Genomic DNA, 27,973 nt, shown 5'->3' with positions numbered 1-27,973 from the left:
AGCTCAGCGCTGCAAAGTAAAAACCAAAAGCGCCCCACCTGGCAATCCAAGCGCTGTGCCATAGGGGAGAGCACTCCCAGAGCACCACAGGAACAGAAGGGTCCTGTAGGGGAGAAAACACAGCGCTCCCAAGGAACCAACAACCCTTGGCAAGGGCAGGACAAGGGGACAAGGTCCTGAAGTAGAAACAAGGCAGAAGGGTCCCAGCAACAAAGTCCATCAGGCATCCAGGGGCTGGGCAGGGCCTAGGGAGGCAAGCCTTCCCCTGGGCCCTAGCAGCAGCACGCCCCTGGTAGATTCAAGTAGGAATACAAGAACATTTAACATGAGGTCACAGCCTCTTTTTATACACCAAATCCCTTTGTCTCTAGGGTGCAGGGCTAAGGGAAAACCAGACGCAGCTGGTTTTGGAGCACTCTGTTGTGCTCAGCCCCCCTCCCCATTCAGATGACAGGCTAGGGTCATCAGTCACACCACAAGGGGCGGAGCCAGCATTGTGGAGCGAAAGCCCAGCCCTATTCAGGTCCCAGGTGCACCCCTCCTCACATCAACATGCAGATCTCTCCATTCACCACCGGGGCAGACCCATCCTGACTCCTGGAGCCAGGCACACCAGCCAGCTCCAGCCAATCACAAGCCAGTCAAATAACATTCACTGCACAGACAGGCCAACTTCTAGAAGTGGCACTTCCACACTAGACACAGTAAATCCGCACACATCATCGCGCAGCATTTACTCTAACGAGTTCGCACATACCAAACTCGACTCTGCACTCCCCACACATCAGGAACTACCGTGGACACACACATCCCCCATGCATTCCTATGGGAGAGCAGGCCAATCTCACACACGCACTCAGAGAGCGCACACACTTTAAACTGTGCCACAGTGCTAAAGTGCACAAAGACCAGAAATCACTATACTTATTTCAGAGTTCAATGCAAAAAGTTCAGGGGTGAACCTGCCAGAAGGACCAAGTCCAACAGAGAACCATTTATTTTTTATTTTGAAACGTTCCTCCTAGGTTAGAACGGCAGAGACTGACCGTCAGAGCCAGGAGCCGCCTTCTCTCTCGCTAGTTGCCTGTCTCTGTGCTGAACGAGGAAACTCCTGTAGAAACCACGCTGCCATAGAGCATGCAGGATGCAAGCGCTCAGGGTGAATTTCTGCATGCACTTATTGCTTCGATCTTTTTTTTTTTTTAAATCTCTTTATTGAGCAAAAGAAGCAATCCACGTGTGTACAATGAACAATGAAATAGGCCCCAAACAGGCCACACTTGTAGCAGTTATCAGTAAACCAACAATCGTACACTGGGTTAATGGCGAATAAGCATGACATAATACAAATTTCCATTATTGCTTGCAAGGAAGTCATAAGTTTGACATGAAAAGAAATGATATCTCTGAAAGAACCTAAAATCAAACAATAAATCATAACTGTGAGTACGTGAGAACAGAGGGGCAGACCAAAAAGCACAAGAAGTATGTAAAGTTGTGGACATTGAGCAAGTGGTGGCAATCAGTAGTGCAAGTGGCAGCAGCACAAGCCGCAGCAGGCAACAGCTCAGGAGGAAGTCGCCCTCAATCGCGTAGTGGTCATTAATCAAATCCATACATACATCACTCAGACTGGTCCAGCGTAGCACCCCCATGTCCAGCCGAAAACGCGGCCAAGTCTCGGGCACCAGGGAGCGACAAGGCAGGTGGGTACAGCGACCTGACACTGAGCAGCCTAGCCCACACCCTCCGGTACAATGGAGGCAAACGAACGAGCTTGTGCCTCTTGGGTACGTTTCGCAACGCATGAGCGGTATGGTCCCCAAATGTCCAATGGCCGGGATGCAGAGGGAAGCTGCTCAGAGTATTCAGCACTGTTAACGTTGCAATAGGCCAGGCTCCGGAGCCAAGCATGTGCAGTGGGGGGTCGTCTAGCACACCAGTGTAACGCTATCTCCCGCTTGGCCAGTAAAAAACAAATGGCTGCCAGCTTACGGAGTGGGCGACGAAAGTTGACCACATAGCCAAGCAGCACTATTTCTGGAGTAGGCACCAATGGCAGGCCCAAAATGTCTCCCAGGATCTTATGGACCTGGAGCCAATAGTCTTGTAAAAGGGGGCAAGTCCAGGATAGATGGGCAAAGTCAGCCTGCGGGGCATTACATTTGGGGCAGGAGTGTGGTCTGTTTGCATCTATTTTGTGAGCAAGAGCCGGAGTGTGGTACACCCGCCTCAGAAACTTAAAGTGTACGAGTTTGTGCCTGCTATTTATGGACACTTCCCTGGTGGCAGCGCAACACGCCGCCCATTGATCATCAGTAATCGGGGTGCCGAGGTCGCCCTCCCACGCGGCTCGCACCGCTGCATCCGAAGAAGGAAGCGAGGCCAAGCAGAGTCTGTAGAGTTTCGAGACCACATGCGATCCCGTCTGAGATTGGATTATGTATGTGAGCATGGCAGCGTCCTCGGGGGGGGGGGGGGGGGGGGGGGGGAGCGGGAATGTGTGAAACTCAGCACGCAGCATGGATCTAATCCTAGTCAAAGTGAAAGAGTCCATGAAAGTTCGGTCTTATAACCTCTGGTCCTCAGTTATGGAGAAAACATGGCCATCTGGGAAAAGATCCCCAACCGTGGTCAGTTGGAATTTGGATAGGGTGCGACGCACCATCGGGTCGCCAGTGATGGGGAGCCAGTGAGGGTTAGGCAACGGAAGAGCAGGGGAATACAACTGATCAATACGTAGCATCCGTCTCAGCTTCTCCCAGGCCCAGCATGTGGTGGAGACAGTTTGTATATCTTGGGGATCTCGGGGAATTCCTCAGGGAAGAAGGGAGTGAAGGGCCACTGGTAGTGCCATATCAGCCTCTGGCCGCAGATGAAGAATTCTGGCGTCCGGGTGAAACCAGGAATGGGCATACGGGCATTGCGCAACTAGATAATAAAGGAAAAAATCAGGCACTCCGAATCCGCCGCGCTCATAAGGGAGCGTCAGCGTACGCCAAGCTACTCGGGGATTTTTACCGCCCCATACCAAGCGCAGATCGAAGTTGAGTAAAAAAGACCCCCGTGAGTGGGATAAGGATATTGTTAAATAAGTATAAAAACCGAGGGAGTACAATCATTTTAAGAATGGCAATCCGGCCAGCCATTGACAAAGGAAGACAGAGCCAACGCTCCGTGTTGTCCTCCAGGAAGTCTAGTGCACGGCCGTAGTTTAAGCGAACAATGGACACCGTGTCCAAATGGACATGGATTCCCCGGTATTTCACGGAATCCGTGTTCCACTCAAGAGGAAAAGTGCTCGACCACTGTGAGGTGGCTGGAGTAAGCGGAAAAATTACAGACTTGTGCCAGTTGATACGAAGGCCCGAAAATTCGCCAAATCGGGTTATTTCCAGCAATAAGGGTTCCAGATTCGTTCGAGGAGTACGGACATACAATATCGTGTCATCCGCATACAATGAGACTAGGAGAGGGCCAGTGCGAAACTGGAGTCCGCGGTGGAGGTGTCTCTCCTGAAAATGGCGCACCAGAGGGTCCATAGCCAGAATGAACAGCAAAGGGGACAATGGGCATCCTTGACGGGTGCCTCGGGAAAGAGAGAAGTTCGCGGTAATGGTGCCGTTGAAACGGATCCGGGCAGTCGGTGCTGTACAACAGTTCGACCGTTGCCACAAACAGTTCCGGCATGCCCATGCGACGCATGACCGATAAGAAGGGCCATTCTAAAGTGTCGAATGCTTTTTCGGCGTCTACGAACACCGCTGCAGCTGGGGTGGCCGGGTCAATTCTGTGCAGAACCGAGAACAGTGTGCGCAAATTTAGGGAGGTGGACCTGTGTGGAACAAAACCGGATTGGGCAGGGGAGATGATGGATCCCATCAGTAGGGACAGTCTGATCGCCAGGACTTTAGCCAACATCTTGTAGTCTAAGTTCAATAAAGATAAGGGTCTATAGGAACTGCATAAGGAGGTGTCGCAGTCAGGCTTGGGAAGAAGAACAATCACCGCTTCCCTGAGTGTGGGAGGGAGAACGCCAGATTCAAGGGCCTCAGCATAGACCTCTACCAGTTTCGGCACCAACTCTTCTTTATATTCTTTATAGAAATCAGCCGAGTATTCGTCAAGACCCGGGGCCGAGGAGCTTCGCAGTGAATCAATGCCCTCGACTATACTGTCAGGGGTTATGGTCATGGCTAAAAAGTCTTGCATATATTTTTCGAGGTATGCCATGGCGATCTCATTTACATGGGGGCCGGGGTCGCGCTGTTCGTCTGCTAACGAGGCAGTGTATAAAGTTTTGTAGTAGTGCAAGAAAGTATTGCAGACAGCAGGGGTGGAGTAGTGTCGTGTGCCATGCGCGTCCACAATCTCTGATATATATAGGCCGCCTGGTGGGAAGGACGGAGCATCTGTGCGAGTAGCCTGCCCGGTCTCTCTCCCTCGCCATACTGACGTGCCGTGTAGTGTTTACCCAAAAAGTGCAGCTCCCTGTCAGCAGCGTCCCTGAACTCCATCAGCAATGTCAGTCGCCTGGCCTCTTTTGATTGCGATGGAGAAGCAATAAGGTCCCTCTCTATTGTAGAAAGCTCACCCTCAATGCGGGACAGTGTAGAACGTATCTCCCGCAAAGCCCCCACATGTTTAGCAATGCATGTCCCGCGAATGGTGGCCTTGAAACCCTCCCAGAGCATAGCCCAGGAGCTCACAAAGCCCGTGTTGATGTCAAAGTACTCGTCAATGGCTCCGCGGATCTCTTCTTTAAAGACTGGGTCTTGCAGTGCTCTGCCCGGGAACCGCCACTGTCTTTCATAGCCACCCAGCCTAGGAATCAGCAGAGTCAAAGTAACAGGAGAGTGATCGAACAGCGTTCGCGGCAGAGTGGAGAGACCCTCCACCCACCCAGCGACACCGGGGGAGAGGAGCCAGTAATCAATTCTAGTGCTAGTATGTGGAAGCCAGAATGATGTGTATACTCAGTGGCGTCAGGGTGCAGTCAAGCTTCTATGTCGATTAGGGAAAAGTGTGTACAAATCTCTGCGAGGACTGATCTGGCCTGACTCTTGCAGTCCGGGGAAGGGGAGGTTCTCTCTCTGCTCGGGGTCATTAGCAAGTTAAAATCACCCCCCATCACTAACAGGTCTATGTCCGATTGAAGCAGCAGCAGTTGTAGGTCATGGAAAAAAGCGGGGGAATCCACGTTAGGACCATATACCCCAACCAGTGTAATCTTGTACCCAAACAGCAAGCCAGAAACTAGCACATAGCGACCCTCAGCATCTGTCGCACTACCAGTAAACACAAAGGGAACGCGCTTGTGCACAAAGATAGCAACTCCTCTGGAATAACTGCTGTAATTCGAGAATATTTCTCAAAAAAAGAGAGTTTCCCAGGGACCAGAAAGGACTGGGTTAACAATTCGTATTCAAAGAAAAGATTCCTTTCTGTGTATTTATTTCAAAGGGTGACCATGAGGCCTATCCATGTCAATTAGCTGTTTTATTCATTTGCAATTGACGAAGGCAAAAAGTCAAAATTTAAGCTCCACACTAGGATGATTATACTTTTTACTCAAAGTTTATTTTCATAAAAGGTCATATTTAGGAATTCATTTTAAATACACATTCAATTTTACACTGTGGTGCTCTGGTACAGGTATATATACACTAACTAACAATTCCGTGTTACGGTTTCTATCACAGAATCACCACTTTAAGATATGCACTCAATATTTAAAATACACCAATACAGTAAATCAATAAAAAACATTTTTTTCACATTAAAAGCAGTCCAAAAGTCGACGCGTTTCGGTGCGTTTGTTATGCTTGATGCACCTTCATCAGGACAAAATAAATTAAAAGCAGGTATACTTCTTCTTTCTGAAAAAGTGAATAGAATGCATATAGTTAGTGCGGGATCCCTGTTTTGAGTTTATCCTAGTAGTGGGCTTTTACTTCAAGATTATTTTAATCTATTCTTACTTAAGATTAGAAGAAAAGACGTCCTTCAAGTAATGTTTTGGACGTTTTATTCTTGATTTATCTGGTAGCACGTTCGTAGTCAGTTCACGGCCCTCAGAGATCTGGAATCATAATTGCATTTTAGTTCCTATCACCATTTTATGTACTTTAATAAGGCTTGCGATAATCGCCGTATTGCACTTACTTATATAATTGATTTGTTGCACATTATCAATGGTGCACTATAGATGGTGTCATATCCCAGTGGCGTCTTTCAGTATGACCTCCAGTTAATATTATCGTGACAATACCCTTAAGATGAAGCAAAATCATATAATTAGGATGATGTGCTGTATTTGTGGGATATTAATCTCCAAAAACACATTTTCATACATACCAATAGTATAGGGCTTGTCAGGTTTAACCGCTTTTTCTCATTTGTTTGGCGATCCTGACATCTATTTAAGTTGTTGTCATAGGTCTTGTTGGCCAGGAAACATACAAGCTCTTCTCTTTACTTTCTGAGCTGTCTGTGAGGCATAAAGAAGTACACCAGAAGTGTTAAAATCGTTCTAAAGTGCATTGTGTCACTTTTGGGAACTGAGAAGGGGACTTAGACTATTCAGGCAAAAAGGTTTACTTTAAAGCCATATGGAATCGTGTTGCCATTTATTACGCAATACACATGCAATGTGACCATTTTTCAATATAGGTCGCCATATTGTGACTCGAGGTCTGTTTGGGATATTTAAATCACCCTAACTCTACTTCACGTAGTCGACAAAATCAGCGAGTTCTCACCCGTGTTTTTTTTGGCGATTTCTTCGTGTCACTCGTATTGTTGGCCTGGAAGCATCCACACTCTCCTCTTTCACTTTCAGAGCTGTTTGTGAGGCATAAAAGAGTGCGTCAGGAGTTTTCTAATTAAAGAGTTATTCAGTACATGATGTCACCTATAGAATCTCAGAAGGGGGCATAAATTGTTCTGGCAAGCAGGTTAACATTAGAATCAACCGGAAACATATTTGCCATTAGTTAAGTACTGGGCATGGAAATGTGACCGATTTAGCTCTGAGTCACCATATCATGTGTAAAAGTTACTCCCTTGCCTTGTGTTAAGCATGAAATTTACCCGCTTTTTTCACTGAGTCACCATAATGTGACTAGAGGTTACTCCTCTACCTGGTTGGGATATTAGAATTACCCTAACTCCGCTTTGCTTTGTAAACAGAGATTAGCGCGTGCTCACCCGTGGTTTTCTGTTGCTTCCTTCGTGTGGCTTGCTTCCGCTGCACTGGAACTGACAACCACTCGGGGGCTTAAGATTGCACAATTAAGTTCGGCTCGAGTGCAATTAATCAATTAGCTCAAATATAAATAGGACCCAGCAGCCCCCGAGTGGTTGTCAGTTCCAGTGCAGCGGAAGCAAGCCACACGAAGGAAGCAACAGAAAACCACGGGTGAGCACGCGCTAATCTCTGTTTACAAAGCAAAGCGGAGTTAGGGTAATTCTAATATCCCAACCAGGTAGAGGAGTAACTTTTACACATGATATGGTGACTCAGAGCTAAATCGGTCACATTTCCATGCCCAGTACTTAACTAATGGCAAATATGTTTCCGGTTGATTCTAATGTTAACCTGCTTGCCAGAACAATTTATGCCCCCTTCTGAGATTCTATAGGTGACATCATGTACTGAATAACTCTTTAATTAGAAAACTCCTGACGCACTCTTTTATGCCTCACAAACAGCTCTGAAAGTGAAAGAGGAGAGTGTGGATGCTTCCAGGCCAACAATACGAGTGACACGAAGAAATCGCCAAAAAAAACACGGGTGAGAACTCGCTGATTTTGTCGACTACGTGAAGTAGAGTTAGGGTGATTTAAATATCCCAAACAGACCTCGAGTCACAATATGGCGACCTATATTGAAAAATGGTCACATTGCATGTGTATTGCGTAATAAATGGCAACACGATTCCATATGGCTTTAAAGTAAACCTTTTTGCCTGAATAGTCTAAGTCCCCTTCTCAGTTCCCAAAAGTGACACAATGCACTTTAGAACGATTTTAACACTTCTGGTGTACTTCTTTATGCCTCACAGACAGCTCAGAAAGTAAAGAGAAGAGCTTGTATGTTTCCTGGCCAACAAGACCTATGACAACATCTTAAATAGATGTCAGGATCGCCAAACAAATGAGAAAAAGCGGTTAAACCTGACAAGCCCTATACTATTGGTATGTATGAAAATGTGTTTTTGGAGATTAATATCCCACAAATACAGCACATCATCCTAATTATATGATTTTGCTTCATCTTAAGGGTATTGTCACGATAATATTAACTGGAGGTCATACTGAAAGACGCCACTGGGATATGACACCATCTATAGTGCACCATTGATAATGTGCAACAAATCAATTATATAAGTAAGTGCAATACGGCGATTATCGCAAGCCTTATTAAAGTACATAAAATGGTGATAGGAACTAAAATGCAATTATGATTCCAGATCTCTGAGGGCCGTGAACTGACTACGAACGTGCTACCAGATAAATCAAGAATAAAACGTCCAAAACATTACTTGAAGGACGTCTTTTCTTCTAATCTTAAGTAAGAATAGATTAAAATAATCTTGAAGTAAAAGCCCACTACTAGGATAAACTCAAAACAGGGATCCCGCACTAACTATATGCATTCTATTCACTTTTTCAGAAAGAAGAAGTATACCTGCTTTTAATTTATTTTGTCCTGATGAAGGTGCATCAAGCATAACAAACGCACCGAAACGCGTCGACTTTTGGACTGCTTTTAATGTGAAAAAAATGTTTTTTATTGATTTACTGTATTGGTGTATTTTAAATATTGAGTGCATATCTTAAAGTGGTGATTCTGTGATAGAAACCGTAACACGGAATTGTTAGTTAGTGTATATATACCTGTACCAGAGCACCACAGTGTAAAATTGAATGTGTATTTAAAATGAATTCCTAAATATGACCTTTTATGAAAATAAACTTTGAGTAAAAAGTATAATCATCCTAGTGTGGAGCTTAAATTTTGACTTTTTGCCTTCGTCAATTGCAAAAGGTAATTCGAGAATATTCTATGTTTGCCCCAACCCTGAGCCATCGAAGAGGCGTCTGCCTGCGCCAAATGAGTTTCTTGCAAAAAAAGCATATCCACCTTGTAACGTGCCGCATAGTTCAATACCTGTTTGCGCTTACGCGTGTTGTTTAAGCCACGGACATTCCATGACATAAGCATGAGTCTAGACGGGCCAGACCGCAAACCTACCCTGGCCATAGCGCTGCATCAGAAAGAAAGGCAGTCCAGCTTGCATCAAACAGTCCACTCCCAGGAGCTCCATCAATACTCACAATTAAAAAGGACCAAATAAAAAACACAATCCCCGCCCTCCACCCACCACCCAGCCTCCCTCTGACCCCAGAGAGGCAAACCCCAAACAAGCTCTGACACGAGGTACAAAACTGAACATGCAATAGCAATGACCTCAAGCGATAAGGCAGAACACAGACCAAAACCCCAAGGAAGGAAAACATTAAGGCATACGCCATAGGGGGTGGCAACACCACTCCATGCGGGCGTACCAATCAAGGCGACCAAAGTCGTAAGAACAGTTGACGAAGCGTCAGAGACATAGGAGACCATATCAACTCAATGGGACACCGGGCAGGGTGTAGCAATGGGTCAGTGAAGATCGAACAGCAGAGATCGTTCATCCCTGGCCAGTCTCAGCAAAGAGATCTGCACTGGACTGCGTATCAGTCCTGGCCGGGGAGCGCGTCGCGAATCCAGAAGCCGATGGTGAGCCCTGCTGCCTGTAGCCCTGACAGAACTCTTGAGCCTCCGTGGGGGTGTCAAAGATGCGGAATCTCCCGTTCACCTCAACCTTCAAGCGGGCCGGATACAACATTCCGTATTTCAAGCCAAGATTGCGAAGAGTTGCTTTGACCCCATTATATTTGCGGCGGGCCTCTTGAACCATAAGTGTGAAATCCGGGAAGAAGGATAGGACGCTACCCTGCCAGCGTACCTCGCCGGCCTCACGGGCAGCGCGAAGCGCAGCATCCCGATCCCGGAAATTCATGATTCTGGCGATTATAGATCGCGGAGGCTGACCAGGGCGAGGTTTAGGGCCTAAAGACCGATGTGCACGCTCGACCACAAACCAGACGTGAAGGTGTCTCTGCCGAACAGTTCTATGAGGAGGTGTTAAACAAAAGTGTCAAAACGACCCGTCGCAGTCGTCTCCGCCAAACCAAGAATTAGGAGATTATTGCGTCGACCACGTGCTTCCAAGTCCTCATTTTTCATGGCCACACCTTTGAGAATTTTTTCTACCCTTTCCAGACGTTTAAGCGCTTTAGCGGCACCGTCCTCCACATCAGAAATCCTGGATTCGGCCAAGTCCAGTCTCCTGTCGTGGGCCTGCACTGTGGTGCCCATGTCTGCAATTTTCTTTTCTAGGCCGTCGAAGCGGGTGTCGAGCGCCTTGAAGCCTGCGCGCATCTCGCTCATCATGGTAGCAACCATGGCGGCGGTGTCGCCCATGCCCGCAGAGCCAGTGGCCCCAGTGGATGAGCCGGACGGAGGGTCCGTGGCGAGGAGAGACGTTATCAAAGCTCAATTTGCGCTGATTTGGGTCCCTCTTCCCCATGCTCAGGGCAGCAAGTGCGGCGTCGGCGCCCAAATAAGAGTGTGGGGCCGTAGATGGCTCAGAAGGATGTGCTAGGGCAGAACCAGGCCTCAGGTATAGGCACGGCCACAGTGCGCGGTGATGAACCGGTGGGGTGCAGTACTCAAGCGGCAGCGTGTGAAATCAGCTCCCCCCCCCAGTTGTCGATCTTATCAAAGAGCAGGATCTTCCTTCTCCAAGCTCCGCTGCGCAGTAAAGTTAGCTGTGGCCAGAACTGTATGAAAGTGCCCCCTTCCTGAGTGCACTGTAGGAGGGCAGGTGGATGCTGCGGGTCACCACGCGCGTGTGCCAGGCAGGGCAGCCTACGGGGAGATGTAGTGCACCGCGGCGTCCCAGCCGCCACCGCCCCCAGCCCCAGTCGCCGCCAGGCGGACAGCCCAGCTCCCCACCCTAGTCCCGCAGCAGGCCCGAAAATCGAGGCCCCGGCTACAGCGCTCGGTCAGGCTAAACGCCACGACCGCGCCCCGGAGACCGGCGCCACTCCCAAGAGCCCGCGAAGGACCAGCGGCAAGCGTCTGCGTCCTAACCCAGCGTGCGGCGGGACGGAGGTTCGGCAGCCGAGCACCGCGCCGCCCATACCGGTCTCTCCGGCGCAGTGAGGGAAGATGGCGGCAAGGCCCGAACGGCCCGGATTCCCCTCCGCCTGTAGCACCACGTTGGACCCTCCCGCAGCCTCCGGATCCGCCCAGCTGGTCGAGGCGATGTCCACATTTGGAGCAGCAGCAGTGTGGGGTCAGGAGACAACGGGTCACATGGATGAGGTCGCCTTAAGCAGCCCGCATGGAGGAGCTTCACTCAGAAGCGGCCATCGCGCTCGCCTCCGTGGCCACGCCCCCCTCTTATTGCTTCGATCTTGGCGGGAAACTGCACTTTCAAAGGATTATTACTGGCCACATATTTACTGTTTTGGGATTGGAGCAAAATTTTATGCAATGTTTTAGGTTACTTTTTTGTATTTTGAATGTACCGTATAAATCGCAAAACTCATACCCGAGGGCATCTTGGCGCTATAGAAAACCGATGTAGGTGCTTATCTGTTGTCAAGAAAGCTCTCTTGCAAGGAATCAACTGCCTCTTAGTCTTGTGAAAAAAGCCAGGTCTTCAGATTTTCTGAAGACCAGTAAGGAGGAGGCGGTTTTTAGTGTCAGTGGAAGACTATTCCAGAGCATCGCTGTGGTCCTAAAAAAGCTCTTTCCACCCCAGGTGGTCTTCCTAAAATGGGAAACAGTCAGGTTCTTACCAGACCCTGAACAGAGAGTCCTCCCTGGGACATATGATGTGAGTTTGTCCTTAAAATGACCTGGTTCCTTTCCATACAGGTGCATATTCAGTTAGCTTTTCGGCAGGTTTGCAGCAGACCTTGCCAGGCAGGCAGCATCGTGGGCACTGGATTAAGGTTTCCTGGGATCGCAAGTTATGCACATAAATGCTGTGTGTCTCTCTGCAATGGATAGCAGCACAAATGCCAGCGATGAGTTGGAGTCCTGTTACAAAGTCGGGGAAGAAACATCTCACCATTCTCTTCGCATCTCAAAAGCCTTGTAGCTGTATCAGGCCCGGGTGCTGTATCGCTGTCCAGCTTTGCCACGACCACCTCCAATTAAAATTATGTTTTAAAAAACAAGCATTACTCCTTTCAAAAGAAGCCCAAATGTCATAGCCTACTAAAAAAAAAAGCCCAACCACAACAACGGAGAAAAGACTATTATTTAATAATGAGGACGGCGTAGGGGATGGTGTAAAGGGGACCGCACATGGAGCAATGGTGAGTGGGAGGGGAAAGTAGGAACACTGGTTGCAAACATCAGCTGTGCACATGCATCAGAACTTAAGTCGAGGTAATCTAAAAAAGTGCGTGCAAAACTAACTGAAATGAACAGAAGCGAAATCAAACATGTAATGGGCCAGTTGCCATGGGAGGGAATGACACACCAATAGGAGGGACTAATGGCAGCGAATTACGCCACAAAGGTAAGGAATTTTGAAAGGCACCGAGAAGAACCTGTGAAAAGCGATGGGCGGGCTTGAAGCCCATATGCTGAATAAAGCATGTCTCGAAGACCGTGCGTGCTGCCAAGGCTTGACCTAAAAATACCCCTTATACCATAAACTTAACTCAAGCTGTTGCTATAAAAGAGTCACCCAGAACTGGCCATGATAGAACACATGAGCAGCTACAAATTATTTGGCAAACTTTAACATGTGACCACGAGAAACCGACATGGAGATTAGGGATGAAAAAACGTTATATCATTTAGGAAAAGAATGATTGCTTGCATGTACTTCACTTGTTATTAGTCTCATCATGATAATACAAATAAGACTATGCTGATTGCTTTATACAAGACAAAACTTTAACATTGTGGTTAAAAGGGACCGGAGTTTAGAAGTCAAAAGCTTGGGGTTCTCAGTTAACGTTCATAACAGGGAGATTCTTCTATGTTGGGCACTGATCGTGTGTCCTTTGAGGTTGGACACTCGACCCTGCTTAGGAGTTGATGATAGCTGTTGATACTTCACTCATAATGATCACACAAATTAATATCATTCCTAAAACTATTTTCCCCATCAAACCCTTGGAAAAAAATATTAATTTCTTGTTCATTTTAAAATGATACTGATGTTGGCAATCTCAAGGCCTTTTGAAGTATCCACAAAATGTTCTGCAGTCTATTCAAAGTGTGCAAGTCTTTTAGATTTTGTCTGAAGCAGAGACTTCATCTCCCAGGCTTATCCCTCATTGCATTGGTTATTGGTAAAGCAGCACATATAGTGCAGGCCACTATATATGTTGTATAAAACGATCTGTAATCTTGGGCCTCGTCTCTAAAAGAGCGGACTCATTCCATACCAACCCATGATATGCTGACCTGACTAGTCTTCTGAGTCGTACCAGATGTAGAAAGTTGAAGGGAGGCAGAATTCTTTTTTTTATTCCAAGCTACTACTTCCTGCCACTCTTTACCAGCAAAGTCAGGGACCTTCTTCAATGATGACACCTTTCATGAGAGGTTGAAAAGTAATCTTTTCTGTGATTTTCAATAAATGTATTGTTATGGAATTAGACCTGTGATAACGTAGGCCAGGTTTCTGTAGTAGGGGATCTCTGTGTATAGTCATAATCTAGTGAATAGTCCTGCCCATGTGCGTGGACCCCGGAGCAATCAAAAATAATCTCTTTAAGTTGTCAAAAAATGCGGACCTGCACAGACACTTAAGAAAGAATTTAAAGACAGATAATGCAGCCTATATCCACAGGCTACACTGTCCAGTACTTCAACTAGAAATTCCACCAAAAACCCACAAACAGCACAGCCTGTCCAGATTACTCCACAGAGAAAAACTTTCCTTTACCAGCAAAACCCTCTGGAATGATAGAGAGGAAGGAGTGGACAGACAAGCCCCATAGGCTGCCATTATGTGGCTCAGAACAGGATACTGTGCCTTTAAGAGAACTTTCCAGAACTCTCCCAGTATCCCAGAATGCACAGCAGGTCCCTTTTACTTTCAGTTCTTTTTTCCGGCTCCTGCAAGCAGGACCCTGGAGCATTGAGCTTACCCTTTTCAAGGGTTTATTTGGTGATTTTTCACCTTTTCAAGTGTTTGAGTGCTTTTAATGAAGTACTTTGGTGTTTTCTTCCTTGTGTGTGTCTTTGTGCACTCTTTTATTTGTCAAAATGCTTTGTTTGACAAATGCCCAGAGTGTCTGAGGAAGAAGGCCAAGTCGGACCCACATGAGGTGTGCATCGTCTGCCTTCCCTCATCTCATGTCCCAGAGGAGTGTGGCATCTGCCAGACATTATCCACCAGGACCCTGAGAGAGAGGATGAAGATCAGGCTCCAAGGCCTGGAAGATAGAAGACTGCAGGCACAAGGTGGGTCTGGACATGCTTCATCTGCCCATGCTGAGGTCTCTGCGGTGCTCCCCAGAGGCAGGAAGACCAGCAAACGTCCTATTTCTCCGCCGACGTCGATAGCATCGACGACGCCGTTGAGAGGGATGACAGCAGTCTGTTCCCATCTCCCCAGGGCTCTGGGTTGAAGCGGCGTCGACGTTCGACGGGACTGACTAGGCCGCCGTCGAGATCGCCGTTGACCGTATCATCGGCGGCGGCGTCGAGTCATCGACGTCGAGGGAGTTCGGCCCGGCGTCGGCGCTCGCCGTCGAAGCGACACCGCCGTTCGCCGTCGGCGAAGAGAAGGAGGTCGGCGTCGAGGGGATCCTCGACGTCTAGGAGGACGTCGAAGGCTCGCAGGCGTTCGTCGAGGAGACGCTCGGCGTCCAGATGGCGTTCGCCGTTGAGAAGGCGTTCGACATCAAGGAGGAGACGCTCGACGACGATCGCCGTTGAGGAGAAGATGTTTGCCGTCCAGACGTGACTCGACGTCGAGACGGCGTTTCTCGACGTCGAGACTAAGTTCTTCGACGCCAAAGAAGCGCAGAAGGAGTTCTGGCGCCAGGAGTCCCTCTGGGTCCACTGGGGCGCGTCTGCGACGTTCTCCAGTAGGAGACACTGCCTCTCCATCGCCTCCGCCGAAGGAGTCACCGGGCTCGGTGTACTCCGAGGTATATACACCTTCTAAGCCAAGGTCTTCTACTCCTCCTCCTCCCTTGCCCAAGGAACCTCCGCCGCGGAATCCCACTCCGCCTCCGCTTCCACCGCCGATTCCCCCTCATGCCAATCCTCTGCTACCTCCTCATGGACTGCCTACAGCTCCGCCGAGGACGGCTTCGCTACCACGGTACCCGATGCCTCCTAAGGGGACTCCTCAGCCGAGGGTCCCGGTCAGGCCGCAGTCTCCTGCTCCTTTGAGACCTGCGGAGCGTCCGAAGCCGAGGAGATCGCGCTCTAGGTCCGGACGGAGGGAGAGGTCGCGAAGTCGTCACTGGTCGTCGACAAGATCACGGCGACGCCACAGGAGGCGCAGATCGAGATCCCATACGGACTCTTCTGGGGCCAGGGACTACTCGCCGACTTTGTCGGAATCCCCTGGGACGAGGGTGTCGCCAGTAGACGACATCGTCTCATTCCAAGATGTTCTGCTGAGGGGTGCGGCTAAATTGGGCATCACGGTGACGGTGCCCACGCCCACGACGTCCGTGATTTTCAAGACGCTACATATAAAGCACCTGTCTCGGTCGTTGCTACCCCTAGTACCAGGATTGATAGAGCCCGCTAAGGAGTTGTTTCTCACTCCGGCGGTGACGAAGGTGGCTCACTCTAGGCTCCTCAAGAAGTACCGGGCTCCGGATTCTGACCCGGCCTTTCTCAGGATGGATCCGACACAGGACTCGGTCATAGTGACGGCTGCTAGGAAGCAGCATGCCACCACCCAGTCGTCTACGGTACCTCCTGATAAGGAGAGCCGCTGGTTAGACTCGGCAGGCAGGAAGGTCTGCGGGACGGCGTCTACTGCAATGAAGGCTGCAAGTGCCGCGGCTTTGCTCGGGCGATACGATCGAGCCCTGTGGGAGTCCCTCCAGCAATTCGCTGACCTCCTTCCTCGAGAGAAGAAAGAGGACTTTCAGGAGATTCTGAATGAGGGGCTATGGGTGTCGAACCAAGTCATCAGCGCGGCTGCTGATGTGTCTCTCCTGGCGGCGCATGGGTATTGCCATGGTGTCAACCAACGGCGCCACGCTTGGCTTCGCCCTACATCCCTCAAGCCAGAGGCTCAACAACAGGTGGCCAACCTGCCTTTCTCGGGGGAAACCCTGTTTGGCAAGCATGCGGACGACGAGATGGCCCGCATGAAAGCGGAGGCCGAGACCCTGATGGCCGTCGGGTTGGAGAAGCCCAAGGAGAAGAAGACCTACCGCCCGTTCCAGAGACTGTTCGGGGCAGAGGGCGAGGGCAAGCTTCAGGACAGCAGCAGCAGTTCCGGAGACCCTTCCAGAAGCGCCAGAAGGGCAGAGGCGGCAAACAGTCCGCAGCGGCGAACAAGGGCCCGGCTGGGTCTAGGCCCTGAGCGGTTACTTCCCCTGAATCCCTTACCCACTCCGGTGGGGTGAAGCGTTGCAGAGTGGAGAAAAATTACTATTACTAAGGACAAGTGGGTGCTGAATATTGTTTGCAATGGATATAGTCTTCGGATCACCTGCCCGCCTCCAGCAATTCCACCGGTCAGCTTGCAGTTTCAGCTGCGCGAGCTCAGGCGTACGCCGATACCCTGTTAAGGAAAAGGGCGATAGAAGATGTACCTCTGTCTCAAAGGGGAAGAGGTCTGTACTCCCGGTTCTTTCTGGTTCGCAAGAAGGACAAGAACGAGTTCAGGCCCATTCTGGATTTGCGACAATCAAATAAGTGGATTCGCAGAGAGAAATTTTGCATGTTGTCGTTGCATCAGATTTACCCTCATCTGCAACAGGGAGACTGGCTATGTGCTATAGACCTACAGGATGCGTACTTCCATGTGCCCATTGCACACAAACACAGGAAGTTCCTGCGATTCCAAGTCGGCGCCAATCATTATCAGTACACAGTACTGCCATTCGGGCTGAAATCTGCGCCCAGAACATTCTCAAAGTGCATGGCAGTGGTAGCTGCACACCTGAGGAAGAACAGGGTGTTTGTCTACCCGTACCTGGACGATTGGTTGATCAAGGCCTCCTCCTTCTCGGAAGCTCAAGCGCACTTCCAGAAGGCGTGCGTTCTCTTGAACAAGCTGGGGTTGCACATCAACATGTCCAAGTCTGTCCCGACTCCGGTTCAGTGCATACCGTACTTGGGAGCTTCCATCAATACGCTGTCAGCAAGCGTGTCTCCTTCGGAGGAGAGACGATTATCACTCCTTCGGAAGGCTCAGGCTCTTATGACCGCTCCATCTACAACAGTGAGGACGGTGTCTTCTCTACTGGGGTCGATGGCCTCTTGTATTTTCCTCACGCCACACGCACGGCTGCACATGAGACCATTGCAGGAGTGCTTGGAGGATCAGTGGGATCAGAGGAAGGGGTCTTGGGACGACAAGATACGACTGTCTCTGCATGCTCTTCAGTCTCTGAAGTGTTGGTGTTCAGCGGAGAATCTCCTGAGAGGGGTTCCCTTCCACAAGGACATTCCCACACAGACTACCGTGACGGATGCGTGTCTCCACGGCTGGGGGGGTGCACTCCGGAGACTTACAGATACAAGGGACGTGGTCCCCGACGGAGTCCACGTATCACATCAATTTCCTGGAACTCAGAGCTGTTCACTTGGCACTGAAGGCCTATCATCCGTCCTTCCAGACCAACTCTCTGCTTGTACAGACGGACAATACGACCACTATGTATTACCTCAACAAGCAGGGGGGCTCGAGATCACGCACTCTGTCACAGGAGGCGCAGGGGATCTGGCGCTGGCTTCTAGCCAGAGGACTGACGATAACGGCTACCCATCTACCAGGTGTGCAGAATGTTCAGGCGGACGCACTGAGCAGACTGATTCAGGAAAGCCACGAATGGGTCAAACGACGAAGTACTAGGAGAAGTCTTCGCAAGGTGGGGGACTCCAGACGAAGATCTGTTCACCACCGCTGAAAACAGCAAATGCCGAGACTTCGCCTCCAGGTACTACCAGCAGGGGACGGTGGGGAATGCGCTATGGATCAACTGGTCGAACAGCTTTCTGTACGCTTTTCCACCCATTCCCCTGATTCCGGCGGTGCTCATCAAGCTGTCCCAGTTCAGGGTGTGGATGATCCTGATTGCCCCGGAATGGCCCAGGCAGTGGTGGTTCACGGACCTGCTTCACCGGTCTCTCCTTCCTCATACGGCTGCTGTGCCGGCCGGACCTTCCCACGAAGTTCGGGGGGCAGATGGTGCACCCCAACCTCTCGTCTTTGAGTTTGGTGGCATGGCTCCTGAGATAGTGCAATATGGCCATTTGAATCTACCAGAAGATTATATGGACATACTGAAGGAGGTTAAGCGACCTTCCACTAGGACTTCCTATGCTTACAAGTGGAAGAGATTCTGCATCTGGTGCAAGTCCAAGAACTATGACCCTACGACATGTAAGGAAGATGTCATCCTTCCGTATCTTCTACATTTGGCGCAGTCTGGCCTTAATGTCCATTCCATTAAGGTTCATCTCGCTGCGCTGACTGCCTACAGGAAATGCCTATCACAGACTTCCTTCTTCCAGATCCCTGTGATCAAGGACTTTTTGGAAGGCTTGAAGAAAGTGTTCCCTCCTGTCCGTCTTCCTTCGCCTTCATGGGAATTGAATGTGGTGTTGTCCAGATTGATGAAGGAGCCTTTTGAACCTATTCATAAGGCTTCGTTCAGCACCTGTCCTGGAATGCGGCGTTCCTCGTGGCCATTACATCGGCCCGCAGGGTGAGTGAAATTCAGGCTTTATGTTGCCAGGAACCTTATACTGTATTTCATGCTGCTAAGGTTGTTATGCGTACTCACCCTAAATTTCTTCCAAAGGTTATATCTGATTTCCATGTTAACCAGACCATAACTTTACCTACGTTTTTTCAGAATCCTTCATCCCCAGCGGAAAGCTCTCTGCATTCCCTGGATGTTAGGAGGGTGTTGAAATTTTATCTGGTTAAAACCAAAGATATTCGTAGGTCAGACCAATTATTTATCAATTATGGATCAGTCAGGACCGGTCTTGCTACCTCAAAACAGTCCATCTCGAGGTGGATTGTGTGCTGTATACAATTGTGTTAACCAGAAGGCTTATAAGACCTTACGGCAGCGGTTCCCAAACTGTGCGCCGCGGCTCCCTGGTGCGCCATGAAAACTAGCCAGGGGCGCCACGAACAGATGGGCACAGTTTGGGAATCAGTAATAAATAGTATGGCACGTACGTGTATCTGAACTCAACACTGCTCTGTGTGATAGGCCTGCAGTGGTTGCCCTATGCCATAAGAGGGCAGTGAAACCTGACTTTCAAGGCGTCTTGTTTAATTACAAAGTGTTATATATTTACCAGCTTAGCTAATGTCTTCATGCCTCTGTGCAAAGAATGCCGATTGCAAGGAAAGGGGGCCTTGGAAGAGGGGCACAGTTGCAAATTGTTATGAAACGTTCGTCTAAATAGAAGATAATAATATCCTATTCATGTGTGCTGCTGATATACAGATCACTGAACGCAGTGCAGTTAATTCAGGTCCATGGCATGCAGCCCCCCCCCCCCCCCCCCGCATCCCTTGAAATCGAGCAATGGACCTGCCACTTTCTGCCAAGAAACAATAAAATAAAATTATGGTGGTGCTTAGCAGATAGGGAAGTACATCACATGTGAACTGTATATTCATTTTTTACTTGCGCACGAAAACCATTATTATTCAAGCTATTTGGGTAACATTTCCAAGCCCTTACAGCTGCTTCTCTGTTGCACTTGAAAGCTAAGAGCGTTTTGAGAAGCCTTGAGCTGGCATGGCTGAGAAATTTGAGAAATTACAGATATTTTCCTAATCATAACTATTGAGGTTTTATCACGCTCAGCTGTGAGTGTTTGTGAAGGTATCGGGGTGTTTGAGATGACTGTTGTCTTTCCTACCAAAATACCATTTGGTCAGTTTGCTTATCTTCAAAAATTAAGACAACAACCTTCTTAAGCTTCCTCCCCACTCTTTCAAATATTCACCAATATGTAAATCTTTTTGAACGTGGTAGCACACGTGTGCTCATAAACACCTACTCATCTATAGTAAAATACGCTACAAGTGTAACTCACGAATCAACACAGCTCGAGAATACATTTAAAAGTGATCTCAAATGATATTTGCTGTTTGAAGCATGGACAGATCATAAAGGTTATAAAAATACCAATTTTGGTGGTGCTTTTTTTTGGACCAGCTCGGACCTATTAATACAGGTGGTGCTGGTAGAAAACTGGTCAGGTGGCAAACCTAACTGGCTCGTTTATTTACTGTTGGGATTTTTGTGTACATGCCACTTTAGCACAGTCTGTCTGTGATGCAGAACCCCCTGTGTTTTTTGAACAACCATTGGATGTCTGGTAAGCAAGTGACCAACCACCGGACAAAAGCGGAGAAAAATGGAAGTACTCCAGAGGCCGGGCTTACATCCTCGCCACCCGAAAAATAAAATGACATAATGGGGAGCCGCGGACAACTGCCAATAGATAAAGGGAGCCACGGGTCGAAAAAGTTTGGGAACCACTGCCTTACGGGGTAAACCTAAGGCTCATTCCACCAGGGGCAAAGCTGCCACGACGGCTTTGCTACGTAATGTTCCAATTGCAGAAATCTGCAAGGGGGCCACTTGGAAGTCGGTCCATACCTTTGCTAAGCATTACTGTCTGGACACTGATGCCAGGACAGACGCTCAGGTTGGGCAGGCTTCGCTGCGAAATCTGTTCGCACAGTAGTGGTGTTATTTCTCTTCTCTCCACCGCCGCTTTGGTGTGGGGATGGGCTTGCCATTCTATTCACTAGATTATGACTATACACAGAGATCCCCTACTACAGAAGGAGTAATTTCTGTCCTGTAACTCCAGTTTTGTAGTAGGGGTATCTCTGTTATAGTCATAAGCGCCCGCCCTCCTCCCCGGTGGAAAAAGATATTATGTAAGGAATGCTACAGGTCTGGCGTGTTACGCCTTCAAAAAGAACTGAAAGTAAAAGGGACCAGCAGTGCATTCTGGGATACTGGGAGACTTCTGGAAAGTTCTCTTAAAGGCACAGTATCCTGTTCTGAGCCACATAATGGCAGCCTATGGGGCTTGTCTGTCCACTCCTTCCTCTCTATCATTCCAGAAGGTTTTGCTGGTAAAGGAAAGTTTTTCTCTGTGGAGAAATCTGCAAAGGCTGTGCTGTTTGTGGGTTTTTGGTGGATTTTCTAGTTGAAGTACTGGACAGTGTAGCCTGCGGATATAGGCTGCATTATCTTTCTTTAAATTTTCTCTTAAGTGTCTGTGCAGTTCTGCATGTTTTGACAGTTTAAGAGATTATTTTTAATTGCTCCGGGGTCCACACACATGGGCGGGACTATTCACTAGATTATGACTATAACAGAGATACCCCTACTACAGAACTGGAGTTACATGACAGAAACTACTCCTTCTCGCACACTAATCATCAAGAGTCCAGTTTCCATAACACACTATGCCATTTTAGGAATCTACAATCGGGTGTATTTTTCACCACCTTGATATTTACTTATATAAGCGCCTCCCTCCTAGTCTACAATAGCATTGTGCCCTGAAACTTTTTGATTGAATAATACTGTCAGTTTGGGAGTGTGGATTTACATAAACATTTTGTAGTATTTTGCGAAGAAATAACCACTACCACGGAACTACTGCATTTCGTATATGCTTATGGTTACCTTCATCTATCCTTAAATAGTATGACTGTTAGGTCTGTATTTCTGGTTTATGGGGTGGTAGGTCATCCATATGAGAGTTTCTCAGCCTGCTGTCTGTAGCGGGATACTTCCAGAGTACACAGTGTTTGCATTGTCTTTGGTCACCTATTATAGCCTGTCTGTCATCTTCCCTTTTCCTTGTAACTTAGCTTTATGTCAATCAATCAGGTTACTTGTAAAGCACGACTCCTCACCCGTAAGGGTCTCAAGACGCTGGGTGGAGACGAACGGCTTGTAACTTAACTTAATGTAAAACTGCCTCTTTTCTGCTGAATCGATAACTGTTTGTAGTTCCTCAATTTCCAATGCAATTTTCTCCTTCAGCCTGGGATTACCTCTTGCACTTCAGAAATATCTGACTCTCAGTCCACAAGTTTGTGAATGAGCACATGCTCTAGGAGGCACCTTTTCCTCTTACGCCTTCATGTTTCCGTCAGCCTCCCTCGTGGCTTTCTGTACTCCTAAAGCACATTTCCAAACACTTACCCATTTTCATATTCCTCAGACAATAACACCACGATCTTTCTTCTTTTCACTTGAACTAGGGAATCCCTCAAGTAGTTCTTGTTACACCTACAATTCTCTTTAGTCCCCTACAAAGATCCTTTGTGCTAAACTGTCATGTTGGGTGACCTTTGAGGGGGATCATTTGCATTGCTGCTGTTCTCTTCAAAGCCCGTAAACAGCCCGGTGCATAATCAATTATGCCACAGAATTTAGGCAGATTAAATTGGAAAAATTCACCAAAGAACTAGGAGGCATAATTCTTGAAGAATCTTCATCACTTTTCAGCACCCCCTTTTTGCTTCCCTGTTCATCCTGACTTCTTCCACTTTCGGCCCTGAACCAGATTTCCATCACTCTCCTAAATTACGCTTCTTTCATAAACTGCCTAGTCACTACAATCCCCATAGGTAAAAGAAAAAAAGCCGCTTATTCCTACTTTGCACAGCACAACGCTGGCAACATAGCTTCCATCCAACAAGCCTTTAAAAAAAAAGGAATATATCGTTATCTACTTCCCTCTTCTCTTTAGTCTGCCACCTCACCTATGAGGATAGAAACTTAACTCTTATCATGTGAGGCTAAGTAAGCTTGCTCAATCAGGGCTTCCTTCATTGAATATTCTTTCGGTTAGAGAAACCGGTCTCCTATTTAAAAAAAAAAACATCCATCTTGTGCCTCTGAACCCCCTTTTATATTTAAATTACATTTTTGTGGGATTGTTGAGCACTTCTATTTAACCATTCACCCTGCAATTCCACCTGGATGTGAAACATGAGAACCTGTGTAGTCCCCTGCACAAACTTGATTCACATTGACACAAACATGGCACACTCCTGCCCAAAATTCCCACTCCACACTCCTATCAAACACAGAACTTATTTTTCTAAACCATTCCAAGGTTAATTTCCTGAACAACCTCCAGCGCACAGAAGCTGTTCATTTTAGGGCTCATGGGATGATTGAATATTTCCATACTTTGTGACTGCACCATCATGCAGTACTCGTTGGTTGAACACTCAGGTGAAGGAGGATCCTTTCTCACCACCCCAAAGCTCTTAATCATTATGGAATGTTTTTACTAAACCTCTGCAGCATGCGTGGTATTAGCTTGTGTCTGCATCCCATCCCAACATTTACTTGCTTCTTTCATGTTCCCCTTATCCTAGAAATTGAAGTTCATGCTAAATAAAGTGTTGTCTTTGTAGCACGTAATTTCGCTCTTTCAACTTTTTCTACTTAACAGGTGTTCTTGACAAATCTAGTGGTGATCGTTGACCTCTGAAGAATACAAGACTGTTAACCTTGCCCGAGATTCAGACTTGTAATCTGCATATCACAGTACTTGACAATAAAGTTAACTTAGTGGTTTTCCCATCCTCAATGTCCTTAACCAATCTCCTTCACCAGTTTACCATTTTCACTGTTATACAGTTTTCCTGTTTAATTCCTCCAGGATGAGCTGGTTAAAATGCTTTTTATTTGTCTGAAGGAATCTGAATTCTAACCTGAGGTCTCTCTTTTTGTCTAACCCCATGCATGCTGCAATCTGTATCACAGAATGCTAGTGTCCACATCAAAGTCCAGCTGGGGAGAGGATGTGGCCTTACGCCTAGAGCGGTTGACCTCGACACTTGGGAACTGGGTTCGAGTCTCGGCAGGGACGCTCAACATCCTGTGATTCTGGGCAAGTCACTTAATCTCCCTGTGCCTAACAAAAAATGAGTGGGTCCTTCTGTAAGAAACTGGTTCTCATGTAAAGTGCTCTGATACCTTCGGGTCAAGTTTGCACTATATAAAACTCTGCAAACAAAAGTCTTCCTTGCCTCCCCCTTAACTTTTAGCCATTCCAACCTGGTTTCAAGGCCTTTGACTCATCATGCAAACTTAACCCTAACAGATTTTCCTCTCAGACTTTTGGTCTCTGTCTCTCCCCGTGGGAAATATATCATCGCCTTCTGAGTTCTGAACATTGAGTGGCACCATCCTCTTTCATTCAGCTGTCTGCATGTGGGAAGAGCCACTTTTAAACACGGCTGTCAACTTCGTAATATTTGCTTCTCATGACTGTGGTACTCTGCTTCCACCACAAACGAGCCACTGATGGCCAAGACAGCCCCAGTGAGTTAATCCTTTCGATTTTGAAGGTAATGCAACTTTTTAGTCAAACTTTCTTTATTGAGTTTTATAGAGTGCCTTACATACATTAATAGAGCAATACAAAGAGTTCACAGAACAGCACTAGGAAAGCGCTAGTGAGGTGTCTGGTGCTCAAGAGAAGATACAGCATTACTAGTACATACATCAGATTAAAATGCATCTATGTTCACATTGCAATGTTACATTGAAAAAAAATATTCTCGTACTCAAATATACCCCCTCGCCCCTAACAAAACCCCTTCTATGAAACATGAGATTGATACAAATTTGTATCTCGCTTGAGTGGTGTACGTAAACTGGTAGGTTGGGAGCTCCAAATCTGAGAGCTTTTGTCACTAAGAGGAGAATTTTGGATTGCTCAGGGAAGTCAGTATTGAAAGAGGTGTAGTGCGCTCGTGCGAGTAGGACAGGCTGTAAGTGGGAGACACTCAGTAAGAAGTTGGCCCCACTGATACTCGATGTTCTTGTAGTTATATGTGAAAATGTCTGTTATTAGTTCCACCGTAAGGGCTTACAACACACAGCCTCGCATGCCACTGTGTGATTGAGAGCACAGTGGGGTTTTTTCCATGCTCCTGCAATAGCCATCCTAGCTGCTTCAAGATATAGCCACAAAATAAAGCGATCACCGAAAGTCTGACATTTCAATGTCTCGTCCTGTAAACCCAGTAATTTCCACCCAGAATGGTTTAGTGATTGGAAAATCCCAACATATGTGGTGGAAGTCGCCCATTAGTCCACATCCCCTCCAACAGAGAACTGCTGTAGTAGGATAGTATATTTTAAGTTTGGTGGGGTATAAGTACCAATTGAAGAACACTGTAGTGGAATGGGATCGTCTAGTAGCTCGCCCCAAAATTACATATGACTGATTTAGTCTTCGGAATGGTGTTAGGCAAATGAGCATAAAGGAAGGAAATTCAGCCCTCATCCCCCCACACAGCGTACACATTTTTGCAAAGTGGACGAGATCTCTAGTAGTTAAAAGGTGTATATCTGAGTGGAGGACCTAGTGCAGATCTGTGATCATCAGTCACCCTCCTTCCCTCCAGGAATCCAAAGGGCCTGTGTTAAGCTCTTGTGGGAACGTGGGGTTGAAGTGTACTGGAGTGTACAGGTAGGGTAACTTTGCCCACCCTCTCATTTTTGTCACTGAGTCCAATACCCGAAGGGTCATTCAAGTAGGCATGCTAAGATGTGTTGGGTTTATACGCTCCATAACAAGTCCCTAAACCCAAACTTGCAGAGAGCATGTACGAGGAAGGAAAAATCCACCCGATCGAAGGCCTTCTCAGTATCTAATGCCATCAAAACGGCTGGATTTTGTTTCTTGGTGACCTTTTGGACCATGTGGGTCCCCCTCCGTAGGTTGTGTGTGTGCCTCCCTTGAAGAAAATGGGACTGATCCGATCTGGCAGTAAATTTCCTAATCTCGTAGCCAGGATTTATGTATAAACTTCAACATTGAGGTCAAGCAGGGCTATTGGTCTGAGCTATGTAATTGAAAAGCTGTGTTAGAGGAGAAAATAGATCTGTAACAGTAGTCCTGTCTTGCTCTACTCTCGGGTTTGGGATCTTGATCCAAATCTCCCCTGTAGCCGCGGGAATTTGCGGGGACAGACCAAAAAGAATTCCTGAAGTAAGGCAGACCATGCTGCTAGCCAACCCTCTTTGTCTTCTTTTAAGAACAGTTTTCTTCAGTTACCAATTTATAGTCTCTCCTCTGGGTCGTCCTCGGAGAGTATTCAAAAATCTACACTAACATTGTTGCCAGGAGGTTTCTGTTCCCCTGTCATCTTGAGTGTCTTTGTGAGAGCCATTGCTGTGCTCCAGGGCAGCCAGGTTGCTCGTTGATTGGCCTTCAGGTGAAAGTTCTGGGTGACTCAAAAATCGTTAAGCTCAACAAAGCTACCGCCTCTTGAAACTACGTGAAGTGGACTGGCTTATTCTGAAAGATGAAAGCTATTCCGAAGGGATACGTCCATCTATATTGGATGTTTTCTTTGCGCAGTTTGTCAGTAAGAGGTTTGAACTTTAGATGCCGAGCATGAGTGGCTAGGGTAATATCTTGAAGTAAGGAGCAAGATGCGCCCTGAAAGGAAATCTCCTCCATCTTTCTCCCTGCCTGTAACTTTGAATGAGTGAATTTTCACTAGGATGTCTCATTGTCCATTCCCTTCACCCTGACTTAGTCGAGATTGACTTAGGGCCATTCTTCCCCCAACAGCTCTGACAACAGACCCACCACAAAGGCCTCCTGATCTGGCCCCTCTGCTCCCTCCTCCAAATGTTGTAGTCTGATATTGTCGCATCTGGAGCGATTTTCCATGTCTTCACATTTTAGTAGAGTAGCATTTAAATGGGTGTGAAGATGTGAAGAGGAGCTTTCAAGTCGACCCCTTCTTTGATCTACAGTCTGGCAAGTAGTTTCTAATTCAAGTGTCCATGCAAAAATTAAGTCCACATCCTGTTGGAGAACTGCAAGTTTCAGGGTGAGGCCTGACCGAAGAGTCTCTAAAGAAGAAGCGAGATCTGCCTTGAGCTCCTCCCTTAGTTCCTTTTTAAAATTCTAGAGAGCGGATATTGGGTCTTCCTTGATTTGAGCCATTTTGCTTGAAGTGCACCTGCCCTTTGTAAAGGATCAAACACTTATCAATGGCCGTATTCTTTCTTGGAGTATAAATCTCAGGAGACTTGGCAAAGAAGTGTTCCACGACTGGCTGAATTTTGACCTGCAGGTGAGCGTTGAATTCCTTCCTCTGCTAGTTGGAAGTAGCTCGATACCCTATTCGCCTGAGATTTCTTCAGAGGTATGAAGAGCTGGACTATTTCTAATAAATAGGGACTGACACCAAACTTTCCCCAGTGACTGCACCAGAGATTTTTTTAAAGTGTCTTTGTGTGATCTAGTTACTTTAGTGAGTCCCCAGAAGCGTTGGGGAGAATTCTTGACTGTGATCTCACCCATTCGAATCTCCAGCTTCTGCGTTATCCGTTATGTAGTCTGGCGTTGCTTGCCTTCCTCTGTATGCAATCCACCTAGTCTGGGAAGAAAGGCCCCCAAATGCAACATGGATACATCACAATTTTTACTAGGAATTTCAGTCTTTCTCGATGCGAGTACCTTCAGTATTTGAGGAAACAAAATAACCCATAGATGTTCCTGAGAACTATGTACCATGGGGAATCCAAGGTGTTCTGGTTTACATAGATTTCTCTCCTTGTTCCTAACCAGAAAGATTCGCAAAAATCAAACATTTGGCTAAAATTACAGATTTTTCTCACTGTTCTC

General features: G+C 47.5%; 1 protein-coding gene and 1 long non-coding RNA gene across 2 annotated transcripts in view; both read left to right on the top strand.

Moving 5' to 3' along the window:
• TSC22D1 (TSC22 domain family member 1) overlaps window positions 1-27,973 on the top strand; it is a 394,387-nt gene that overhangs the window by 285,926 nt on the left and 80,488 nt on the right. The window lies entirely within an intron of this gene.
• On the top strand, window positions 7,374-8,386 carry LOC144772756 (uncharacterized). The gene is made up of 4 exons (XR_013599832.1): window positions 7,374-7,420; window positions 7,714-7,795; window positions 8,067-8,199; window positions 8,285-8,386. It is a non-coding gene; the product is annotated as an uncharacterized LOC144772756 (long non-coding RNA).

The sequence above is a fragment of the Lissotriton helveticus genome, chromosome 8, assembly GCF_964261635.1.
Source record: "Lissotriton helveticus chromosome 8, aLisHel1.1, whole genome shotgun sequence".
NCBI lineage: Eukaryota > Metazoa > Chordata > Amphibia > Caudata > Salamandridae > Lissotriton > Lissotriton helveticus.
The sequence above is the reverse complement of the archived record's forward strand: the minus strand, read 5'-3'. Positions and strand labels throughout refer to the sequence as shown.